This window comes from Sapajus apella, unplaced genomic scaffold (genome assembly GCF_009761245.1).
Source record: "Sapajus apella isolate SASKATOON/1434 unplaced genomic scaffold, GSC_monkey_1.0 scaffold122, whole genome shotgun sequence".
Taxonomy (NCBI): domain Eukaryota; kingdom Metazoa; phylum Chordata; class Mammalia; order Primates; family Cebidae; genus Sapajus; species Sapajus apella.
In genome coordinates this window covers 3503602-3514204 of record NW_022437062.1, presented here as the reverse complement: position 1 = coordinate 3514204, position 10603 = coordinate 3503602, and the positions used below count along the sequence as shown (strand labels likewise).

The following is a 10603-nucleotide window of genomic DNA, read 5'->3' as shown; positions in this document are numbered from 1 at the left end:
AGAAGGATACCCGCCTAGTGTCAATCTGATCTCTCTTTTATGAGGTGTCTCTTTGGATATACAGGGGTCAGGGAGCTGCTTGAGGAGATGGTCTCTTCTTTATAGGAGCTCAAATGGTGAGCTGTGTGCTCTGTTGTTGTTCATTCAGAGCTGCTGGGCAGGTACGTTTAGGTTTGCTGCAGCAGAACTCATAAACTGCTTTTTGTTCCCAGGTGCTCTGTCCCAGGGATTTAGGGCTTTATTTATGAGTTTCTGTGATGCTGCTGCCTTCTTTTTTCTTTTTTTTTCCTTCAGACCTGCCCAACACAGCAAGGAGGCAGCCTAGTCACTGTCGGCCTATAGCAGCTTTGCTGAGCTGCTGTGGGCTCCGCCCCGCTGCCGAGTGAACTTCCCTGTAGTCCTGTTTATATGGGTATAGTTAGAACTGCTTTGGCGATGGTGGCCCGCCTTTGTTGAGGCGGAGTCTCTCTCCTGTGGTGGGTTGCCTCGGCAACGGCAGGCTGCCTCAGCAATGGCGGATTGCCTTGGCAACGGCGGGCTGCCTCCTCAATGGCGGGTTGCCTTGGCAACGGCGGGCTGCCTCAGCATTGGCCGACTACCTCGGTCATGGCGGGCTGCCTCGGTAATGGCGGACGCCCCTCCCCCACAGGGCTGGACCGTCCCGGGTTCAGCTGCGCTTGCTGTGAAAGTCTCAATCCAGAGTTTCTGGTTGCTGTTCTTTTGTGGGGGTGGGACCAGCCGAGCCGGATCGCCTGGCTCCCTGCCTCAGAGCCTTTTTTAAGTTGGTGTTCCAGTCGCCTGTTGAAGAGGGGCCGGGGTCTGTTTGTTTTCCCCTGCGGCCACTCACTGTGCTGGCTTAAACAGAGGCACTGAGGTTTGTGGCACTTTTTTTTTTTTTTTGCCCTGGAATCTGCTGTCCTGGTTCTCTGCTCAGTCCCCTTTTTGAACCGGTGAATGGGTGACTTCCCGTGGCTCCAATCGCCAGCCAAAAGGGCACCCGGACCGGTGTATTTTGTACGGAGAACCGCGGCTCCGGGGCGCCGACAAAGCAGCCGCGCGGGGCAAAGCAGTGACGCCGGCCGGCACAGCCGCGCTGGCCGAAACAGCCGCGCTGGCGACCGTAGAGCACCTCCGCCTGGGAATTTCCTAGTCTGTGGGCAATAAAAATGCGGCGTCCACTCACCCTCTGCGCTTTCACTGGGAGCTGCAATCCTGAGCTGTTCCTAAACGGCCATCTTGGATCCTCGCACGCATATGTTTATAGCAGCACAATTCATAACTGCAAAAATGTGGAACCAATCCAAATGCCCATCAATCAATGAGTGGATAAAAAATCTGTGTGAGAAAGGTATATATGTATGTATATACACACACATATACATATACATATATGTGAATATATATTCCATCATATATGTGAATATATATGTATTTACATATATATATTCCATCATATATATATGTGGATAAAATATATATATATATATGATTGGAATGCTACTCATCCATAAAAAGGAATGAATTAATGGCATTTGCAGCAACCTGGGTGGGATTGGAGACTATTATTCTAAGTGAAGTAAACTCAGGAATGGAAACCCAAACACCACGTGATCTCAATCATAAGTGGGAGCTAAACTATAAGGATGCAAAGCCATAAAAATGACAGAATGGAGTTTTGGGACTCAGGAGGAAACGGTGGAAAGGAGGTGAGGGATAGAAGACTACAAATAGGGTGCAGTGTATACTCTTTGGGTAATGGGTGCACCAAAATCTCACAAATCACCGATAAAGAACATTACTCATGTAACCAAAAACTACCTGTTCCCCAATAACCTATGGAAATTAAAAAAAAATTGTTACAAAAGGATTGTTAAAATATAGAAATACAAAGGAGATTTTTAAAAAACAGCCATTATAAGCAGCAATTCGAACACCTAGGGATAGCTACTATTAATATTTTCATATATATCCCTCCAAAAATATATTTTATATTGTATTTGGATGTTACACGGAGCCCTGGGCATGGCTCTGCTAATACAGTAGTCCTCTCATTTGTGGTTTCAGTTTTTGCAGTTTCAGTTACCCACAGTACAGTATAATAATATTTTGAGAAAAGAAAGAATACATTCACATAACTCTTATCATAGTCTATTATTATTCTATTCTATTCTTGTTCATCTCTTATTGGATCCAATTTATGAGTTAAATTTTACCATAGGTATGTATGTGTAGGAAAAACAGAATCTACAAGAATGGTACTGCCATGGTTTCAGGCATCCAGTCGGGGTCCTGGAACATATCCTGAGGGATAGAGAGGGACTACTGCAGATATAATTATTCTGGGTCACCAATTAGTGTGCTTTATCCCACCTGGTGAAGGGAAGTGAGTCAGACAGGCCACCAGTCACTCTGACATGCATAGTTTTAGTTAGTGATTTTGGCATGCTAGTGAAATTTGGAAGTAAACAAGTTTTTTGATAAATACCAGTAAACAAATTACTTAAAGAAGTTACTTAATACAAGTTACGATAGATAGTAGACATCTTCATAATACTTTTTGTGTGTTTCCTTTTAAAAATTATATACTCAACATGGTATTCATTTAAGACAGATTATGTGCTAAAAATTCCTTTGCGAGCTAAGGATGTAGTTTACCGATCTCTTGGAAGTAACATAATAATGTATTTTCTAATACTGGCTTTCAGCAAATATCAGTTTTGCCGTGTCATGTTGTAGCATAAGTCAGATTTTGGCATTTATTTATTTTTTCTGAGAGAGAGTCTTGCTCTGTTGCCCAGGCTGAAGCGCAGTGACATGATCATGGCTGATGCAGCTTCAACCTCCTGTGCTCAAGCAATCCTCCCACCTCAGCCTCCTGAGTGGCTGGGACTACAGGTACAAGCTGTTATATTGTTACTGGCTAAGTTTATTTTTTATTTTTGAGGAGACAAAGTCTTGCCATGTTGTCTAGGCTGATCTTGAACTCCTGGGCTCAAACGAATTGCCTGCCTTAGCCTCTCAAAGTGCTGGGACTACAGGCATGAACCACCACACACGACCTTGGAAATGTTTTAATGAACATATAACTCTGTTCATTTTGGAGGACTATGGCCTATGTCTGAGCAACAGCAACCCATGGAATTGCTGCTCTACGCTTTCTTACTCTTTTGAGGAGTATGGTGAAATGGAATTCACGTGCTGGGACATTGCTTCCACTTTTCCCTGGAAGAGTCCACACAGTGTAGTAAAACACAGATGTGCCATCTATAAAAACAGATTTACGAAGAGAGGTGTTTTGGAATTTTATAGGCCTGGTTTTAAAACCAGGCTTCATCATTTACTCACTCTGTGAACTTGGCACCTTATGTGGATCTTTGTGCCTCATTTTTGTTATCTATATGGCAGTAATAATACCTGTCTTGTAGGATTTTTCATGATAATCATGTAAGATAATGTCTATTATGAAGCTTCCATGCATTCTGTGGTTATTGCTGCTACTGTTTTCATGAAGCAGGAAGACCTCTGGAAGCCCTGGACAGCAGGAGAAAGCAGTCCAGGAGCTTTGTTACTGTCTTGGTTCAAATGTCACAGATGACTTCTTTAAAGTTTGAAGTAAGAGGCATGTTTCTTTATGAAGCCACATGACTTCAATCTGACCAGGGGTGGGAGAGCGGTGGGTAAGAATCACTCGCCCTTAATGTGAATAGCAGCAGAAGGCATGAATAAAGTCTAAAAATGGATCGTTTTTAGTATCAGTGTGATTGCAGCTGGAGTATTTACTTTTGATAACTGCTGGCAAAGAATAAATATATTTAAATGTTTTCAACTCCTCCTTGCCTCATGAGGCTTAATAACTTCCTATTTCTTGTTTATCATTTTATTGACTGAATTAGTCAATTTTCCCCCCCATCTCTACCAGTGATCTATTTCTCACAGTGCTGTGAACCAGCACTATTATTATGGAGTCCAAAATACAGCTCTTGTTTTATACAGATTTGGTAAAATAGAAGACTACAGCTCAAATAACTCAATTCTGAATTTAGAGAAGAAAGAATGTGTACTAGAGAATTAGGATGAGCAATGGAAAATTCTTTTCTTTTTTCCTTTTATTTTCTTGTGCCAATTTGATTTAAGACTCAACCTTAGTTTTCCTATCTCTAAGACAAGAGTATTTTCCCACCTTGTTATCTCTGAGGAATGTGGAGAATTTGAATGGTGAAAGGTTTGATCTTAGTAGCGAGAAAAGAATAAATTGCTCACTTAATAAATTGTCAGGACACTTGGGTACTATTTAGTAGATTACCTTTTCCAGAGCACTAAATGATAGTAAATGGTAAATGGCAGTAACGGGAAGAGTTAATGCAGCTTTGATCTCTTGAACTGAGACTCTGTAGTTTCCTTAGAATGAGATGGAATTATTTCTTTCCTTTTATCTGAGGCTCAGTAAACCCTTGAAAAAGGAAGACATTATTACTTTTTTCCATCTTGCATGACCATTAGAATAAAAGGGACTTTATAACCCTACACATACACATATACACACTGAAAGTGGCCGTTACAAACCCTGTAAAGAATTCTTTCAAAAGTGCCATTTGTCATTCGATTAATTAAAAATGCTTACTGAGTACTGACTACGTGCAAGGGTTTGTGCTGGATGTGGTAGGGGGCATGTGGAGGAGGAGGCCCTCTCTTTTAGGTGCTGGAGAAAATACGTTCTCAAGGCTCTTAATCTCATTACTTTCAAAAGGCCTGACAAGGTACCAGTTTGCATCCTAATACCTATTGCTGTAAACACAGATGATGAAGCATGCGGGGCCCAGGAGAGAACCAGAGCCTAGGACAGATAAATCTCAAATTGCGATCCTTCTCTAATCGCTCGTTGTGGCCAGAAACAATTTAAGGATATCAGTTTACCTAGTGGAAAGCTTGTAACAGTGTTCTCTTGTGTGGTGGGCTCTTCCTAAGGCAAAGTTGAGGCCCAGGGCAAACCCTCCTCTGGGGACTACTGCAGAGTGTGCCTTTGCTGTTAGGTCTAACTTCTGTTACCAGCACTATGCTGGACACCTCTGCTGTGGCTAGTGTCAGATTCAGTCTGGGAGGAAAGGATGCATTTCCTATAGAAAGGTCATGGGTCTTTATTAGTGTTTCTAAAGAGACTTTTCCATGGACTTCCTGAGGAATTCTCAAGTCAAAGTCATGAAATATCAAGGACTACCAAATATCAGGGAATGGCAAGGCCGGCAGGTCAAGGGAGAAAGGAACTCTCTTGTTTAGTTGGATTTTGGTAGATAATCTAACTGACTTCCAGAACGTATGGGGCACTCGGGCTGGCAAACATTGTCTTCCTAATTCGAAAAGTAATATACACACATGGTTCAAGAAATGGAAGCCCCAAAGTACACACAAATACACACATGGTTCAAAAATCTAAAACCCAGTTCTATTATCCAGAGATAAGTGCTCTTAAGATTTGGCATATTTTCCTATTTTCTAATTTGGAATTATGTTGTGCATTTAATTTTGCAGTCTGCTTTTATTCACTTAGCAGCATGCTGAATACATTTTACCATGTAATTAAATGTTCTTTGAAAACATTATTTTAAATTACTACTAAATTACCCTCTTACTGGACATTAGGATTGTTTGCTACTTTTTTCTACATCAATACATCTTCAATGAATATTTTTATTTGTAAGAACCTTTGCTTATTATTTCATTAGATTCTTAGAAATGGCATTATTTGTTTTAAAAGTATTATAGGCTTTTGCTATATTTTTCCAGATTGTTATCTGGAAACATTTTAGTATTTTACACCCCCACCCACTGCAGGCTTTTCAAAGAACTGTTTGGTGACTGATATTGGGCTTAAGTGACCTGGGCCCAGAGAAAAATTTATACAATTCACCATAACTCTGAGTTTCCTTGTTTTTTAGTAGATACTTTTCCTTTCCAGAATGAGGTGGACTTCACAACTTTGGGTAGAGGACAGCTTACACATACAGACAATTGTATACTTTGTATTTCTACTGCCAGCTGGTTAAAAAGTAATAAAAACATAAATTTATACACACACATGCGCACATCTATAGGTAGAAAAATTTTATATCTAAAGATCAATTTTGTGTTTTTATGAATCTAAGATAAAAATGCATTCCATACACCCATACTCACTACTCATGTATGTATTTGCTGATATGTATGAAAAATCACTATCATACACCAGCATACCCAGTATTATATATTAGTATTATCAAACCATGTATAATATTTTGTACCTGATGTCAACTCAACATATTGAGAATAGTTTTCTAATTTCTATGTTTTCATTTAACGGATTTTTAGTGACTACATAGTATGCTGTTTTAGAGTATGCCAAAATTTATTCAAATTACTTCCACTGTGAAACAGTTAAGCTATTTTAAATTTTAGGTTATTCGAACACCTTTGTATATTATTATTCCCTAATTATTTTATTAAGTTCCTAGAAGCACAATTTCTAGATCAGGAAGCATATATAATTTTAGTGTGTTTGAAAACTATTTGAAGATAAACAGAAACAACCAGAAAGGTTGCTCCGAAGTATCTTCACAAGCAATAATAAGAGCATTCCATGAGCAATGATAACATGGGATATTTTTAATATACAGCTAAATTTTATTTATTGTTTCATCTTTTTATATCTTGACTAATTAGTTTTCGATTGCTGCTTTAACAAATTTCTATAAACCCAGGGGCTTAAAACAACACACAGTTATTATCTCACAGTTTTGTAGGTCAGAAGTCTCATATGGGCCTAAAAGCAACATTTCCAGAAACGATTCTGTCTACCACATTGTCCTTGTTGCTCTCATTGCTCCAATCCCTGTGTCTTCTAGTATAAACTTTAATGTATTTTTCCTCATTGCTTCCAATGTGGCTCCAAAATCTAGACATCTTGCTTCAGACATTAGTATTTGTTAATTCAGGTCTCAATCCTTAATGTGGTCCTCCCTTGGTCATTTATTAAGCAGCATAGTATTTTAAGATGACTAAGATCATTATTTTATTTATTCCTTAAGTTTCAAGCTTCTTCTCTCCAATGGTACATTTTTCATTTCAAAGCCATAGGAACTAGTGTCACTTTCTCTCTGTACTGATAACACAGGATTAAAATTGTTGCACCAAATGGTTTTCTATTTTTTCCCCTCTCCTTCTAATTTATCACGAGCAGATATTCTACCAGAAGTTGGGAAAAAAGATTTCCAGCTGATGGGCAGCACCTCTACCTTGTGGAAGATTCATTGCCCTGCACATTTTGAATCTGCTGACAAGAAACTTGCAGCAGAAGTAATCAGAGTCCTCACAAGATTGATTTCTGTTCCCTGCTGGCATATGGCATAGAGGGTGGAAAGGCTCTCATCTCTCAAACTAATCTTAACTATTTAGAAGCCATTATTGCAGGATTACAAATCATCAGAATACCCCCTTTTTTCTAACAACATTATTTATTAGCAAGACCTTCAAATTAGTCTTGTGTCTTGCCTTAACACTCTTCTTAAAATCAACCCTGAAATAAGCTTAATCTTAAAAGTAATGCAGTTAGCACCATTGCTTCAATTGCACAAGCGTTAAGCCAAATTCGATTTCCAGTTCACATTTAAAAATAATTCAGACCAAAATGCAAATTGAATCTCATCTTCAGTTTGTAAGAAATGCTTAAAGTCAACTTGTCATGAAGAAGAAATTGAATCTATTACCTGTACTTTTCCAGGAAGAAAGATGTTTCGAAAGGAGAATAGTGAGATTTATCTGATGTTTGGCTGATATATGGGTATATAAAATCTTAAGTAATACTGATAATGTCACACAATATTGTAACATATATTTTCAGTTGAACATTATAAGACAATAAGGCATAAATGGAAATTAAAGGAAAAAATCTGAATGGTTGTCAGGTAACACTTTTTCATTCAGAGAATCATAAACATATGGAATGGGATGTCAGGCAAAGTTTCTGAGATGAGACTATTGGAGTAATTACAAATTGGATTTATATTCCCAGGACCATAGTGCACACAATAGGAAAGAAATTTGAGTCAAATGATTTTTAACCACTTCCCCCCCAAAACACCTCAAGAAAATGTATTTCACAAGTATTATCTAAAGTTATGAAGCATCAGAAAGGCAGAAGCATTTAATGCTTTTAAGAAAGAGCTATTTCACTAAAAAGAAGGTAAGAAAAAAGAAATAAGGAGAGGGAATACAAAGACTGGAGGGGACAATCCAAGCAGGTGTGCAGGAACACTTAATGGAAAACTATTGAAACAGATTTATTAATTCAATTTTATAAGTCCTGATTAAAGGTTGAAAACTTGGCCAAAGTCACCTTAAATGCTTTCTGAGTTGTGGTGGATGATATTTTTTTAGTTACCCTATTTGCTCCGTAAGTCTTATACCAAAGAGTCAGTCTTTACTCTTAAATCCAGCCACTTTGTAACCCCCCATTTCTGTCTCCTTACTCAGAACAAATGTTGCTATGATCAGACCAAAACACTAGCCATTCATAAACACAGCATATGCTCCTCCTTATGACTGGGATATTTTCCCCCATGTCTCCAGCTACTAAATTTCTTCTAATTCCAAAAGTCACACCCTCTCAAAACCTTTTCCAATCAGTCTGCTTTGCTGCATGATAAAGTTAACTACTTGCATCTCTGTACTTCTTTTCAGAACTTTGTTTTCCTCCATTAAGCACCTATCTCATATGTGCATGGGTTGCATATTTGTCTATGTCTCTCTCACTGATTTAGATTGGGCAGTACGTCTTATTCACAGGGAATCATGAGCCCCTAGGACCTCAATTAAATCATTCATTGATAGTTAAATGAATGATTTAATTAATGAATATAATCCCAGTACTTTGGGAGGGCAAGGTGGGTAGATCAAGAGGTCTGGAGATTGAAACCGTCCTGGCCAACATGGTGAAATGCTGCCTATACTAAAAATTCAAAAATTAGCTTGGTGTGGGGGCAGGCACCTGTAATCCCAGCTACTCGGGAGGCTGAGGCAGGAGAATAGTTTGAACTCAGGAGGAGGAGGCTGCAGTGAGCTGAGATTGCACCACCGCATTCCAGCCTGGGTGACAGAGTGAGACCTTGTCTGAAAAAAAAAAAATATTTTTGAAACAAAACCACTCTGGGATGCCACAATGGCACTAGAATTTATAGATAAGTAGGCATAACCTTTAAATTGTTTATATAATTTTATTTTAGTGAAATTACATTGTGCTAAATATTGGTTGAAATAACTTATTGTTGTGAAAACATTTTCACCATTATGACTTTAGAAAATTGTAAAGGTTACTATGTCAATGTAATATAGTAGAAAAAATTTTAGAAATCATTGTTAATTTGCGAACATCAGAAATATGAAGAAGAGTATAGTGTATATAATTATACCTCTTGTTATCTAAGTCTAATCGCTTATGAACGAAGATAAGACTGAAAGAAAAAGGGAAATGTTAGATCTAATCCATGTTAAGTAAGGTTTTAAAAAACTTTCTTTGATCTTGTATGCTCATTAATAAGTATGGAAAAATGAGATTTACTAAACTATGTAGAAGATCGCGGAAGGACTGAAATGAGAGCCTGTAGATCTGCCTGAATTACGCTCACCAATCTCAGGGTGGTACTATCTCAGAAATACTCTCAGAATCCAATAAGATCTTCAGTAAATAAAATTGCTGTAAGTGACAAGCAGAAAGGAATTTAATTAGGATAAGAGAAGCTCAGGGCTCTTGGGATGAACTTTTGAAATTAGAAGGAAGAAGAGAGCAATATTATCTTTCCTTATAAAAGGCCTCCTAGAGGTTGCATATATGACTTCCTCTCATATCCTATTGGCTATAACCCAGCTTGATTAGATTAAAATAAATCTATTAAAGCTAATTGTAATACAAGCTAAAAAATTTTGCTATCTGAGTAGTGTACGCTTATAAATTATCTTCTTACTTTAAATGGAAAGAACTGATAGTCAAAAACAAGTGGCAGCAAATAAGTACATATAGTCAAAAAATGGAAATAACCCAAATGAGCATTAATGGACGAATGGATAAACAAACTGTGGCACATACGTATGATAGAATATTACTCAGCTACAAAAAAGAATCAAAACCGGTACATACTACAATGTGGATAAAGCTTAATTATGATAACTGAAGGAAGCCAAGCACAAAAGGTTTCATATTGTATGATTCCATTAATGTGAAATATTGAGAACAGGTAAATCCATAGAGACAGAAAGGAGATTGTTGGTTGCCAGGAGTTGGGAGTGGAGGAAATGGCTAGCACCTGCATTGTGGTTAAGGGAGTTTACTTTTGGGGTGATGAATGTTTTTTTGTAATTACTTAGAGATTTTGTTTCCAAAAAACTGAATGTTTTAGATGCCATGGAATTATTTAAAATGATTTATGTTATGCGAATTTCATCTCAAAAAAACAAAAGCAAAACGAAACCAGACAACAGCCTTTAATAATTGGGATTGGTTAAGTATTAAATGCTGCAGGAATGTGAAGGAGAATGAAGAAGACTAAAATATGTTCACAAAGTTTGGGAAGGGAGAAGT

The 10603-nt window shown here is 38.1% G+C and overlaps 1 long non-coding RNA gene across 1 annotated transcript in view; it reads left to right on the top strand.

Annotated features, from left to right (window-relative positions):
* The window catches only part of LOC116538807, a 20178-nt gene extending 11195 nt beyond the window's left edge, over nt 1–8983 (top strand). The window contains exon 3 of the long non-coding RNA XR_004263785.1: nt 8921–8983. This is a non-coding gene — a long non-coding RNA (uncharacterized LOC116538807). The remainder of the gene's footprint in view (nt 1–8920) is intronic.
* The last annotated feature ends 1620 nt before the right edge of the window (nt 8984–10603 follow it).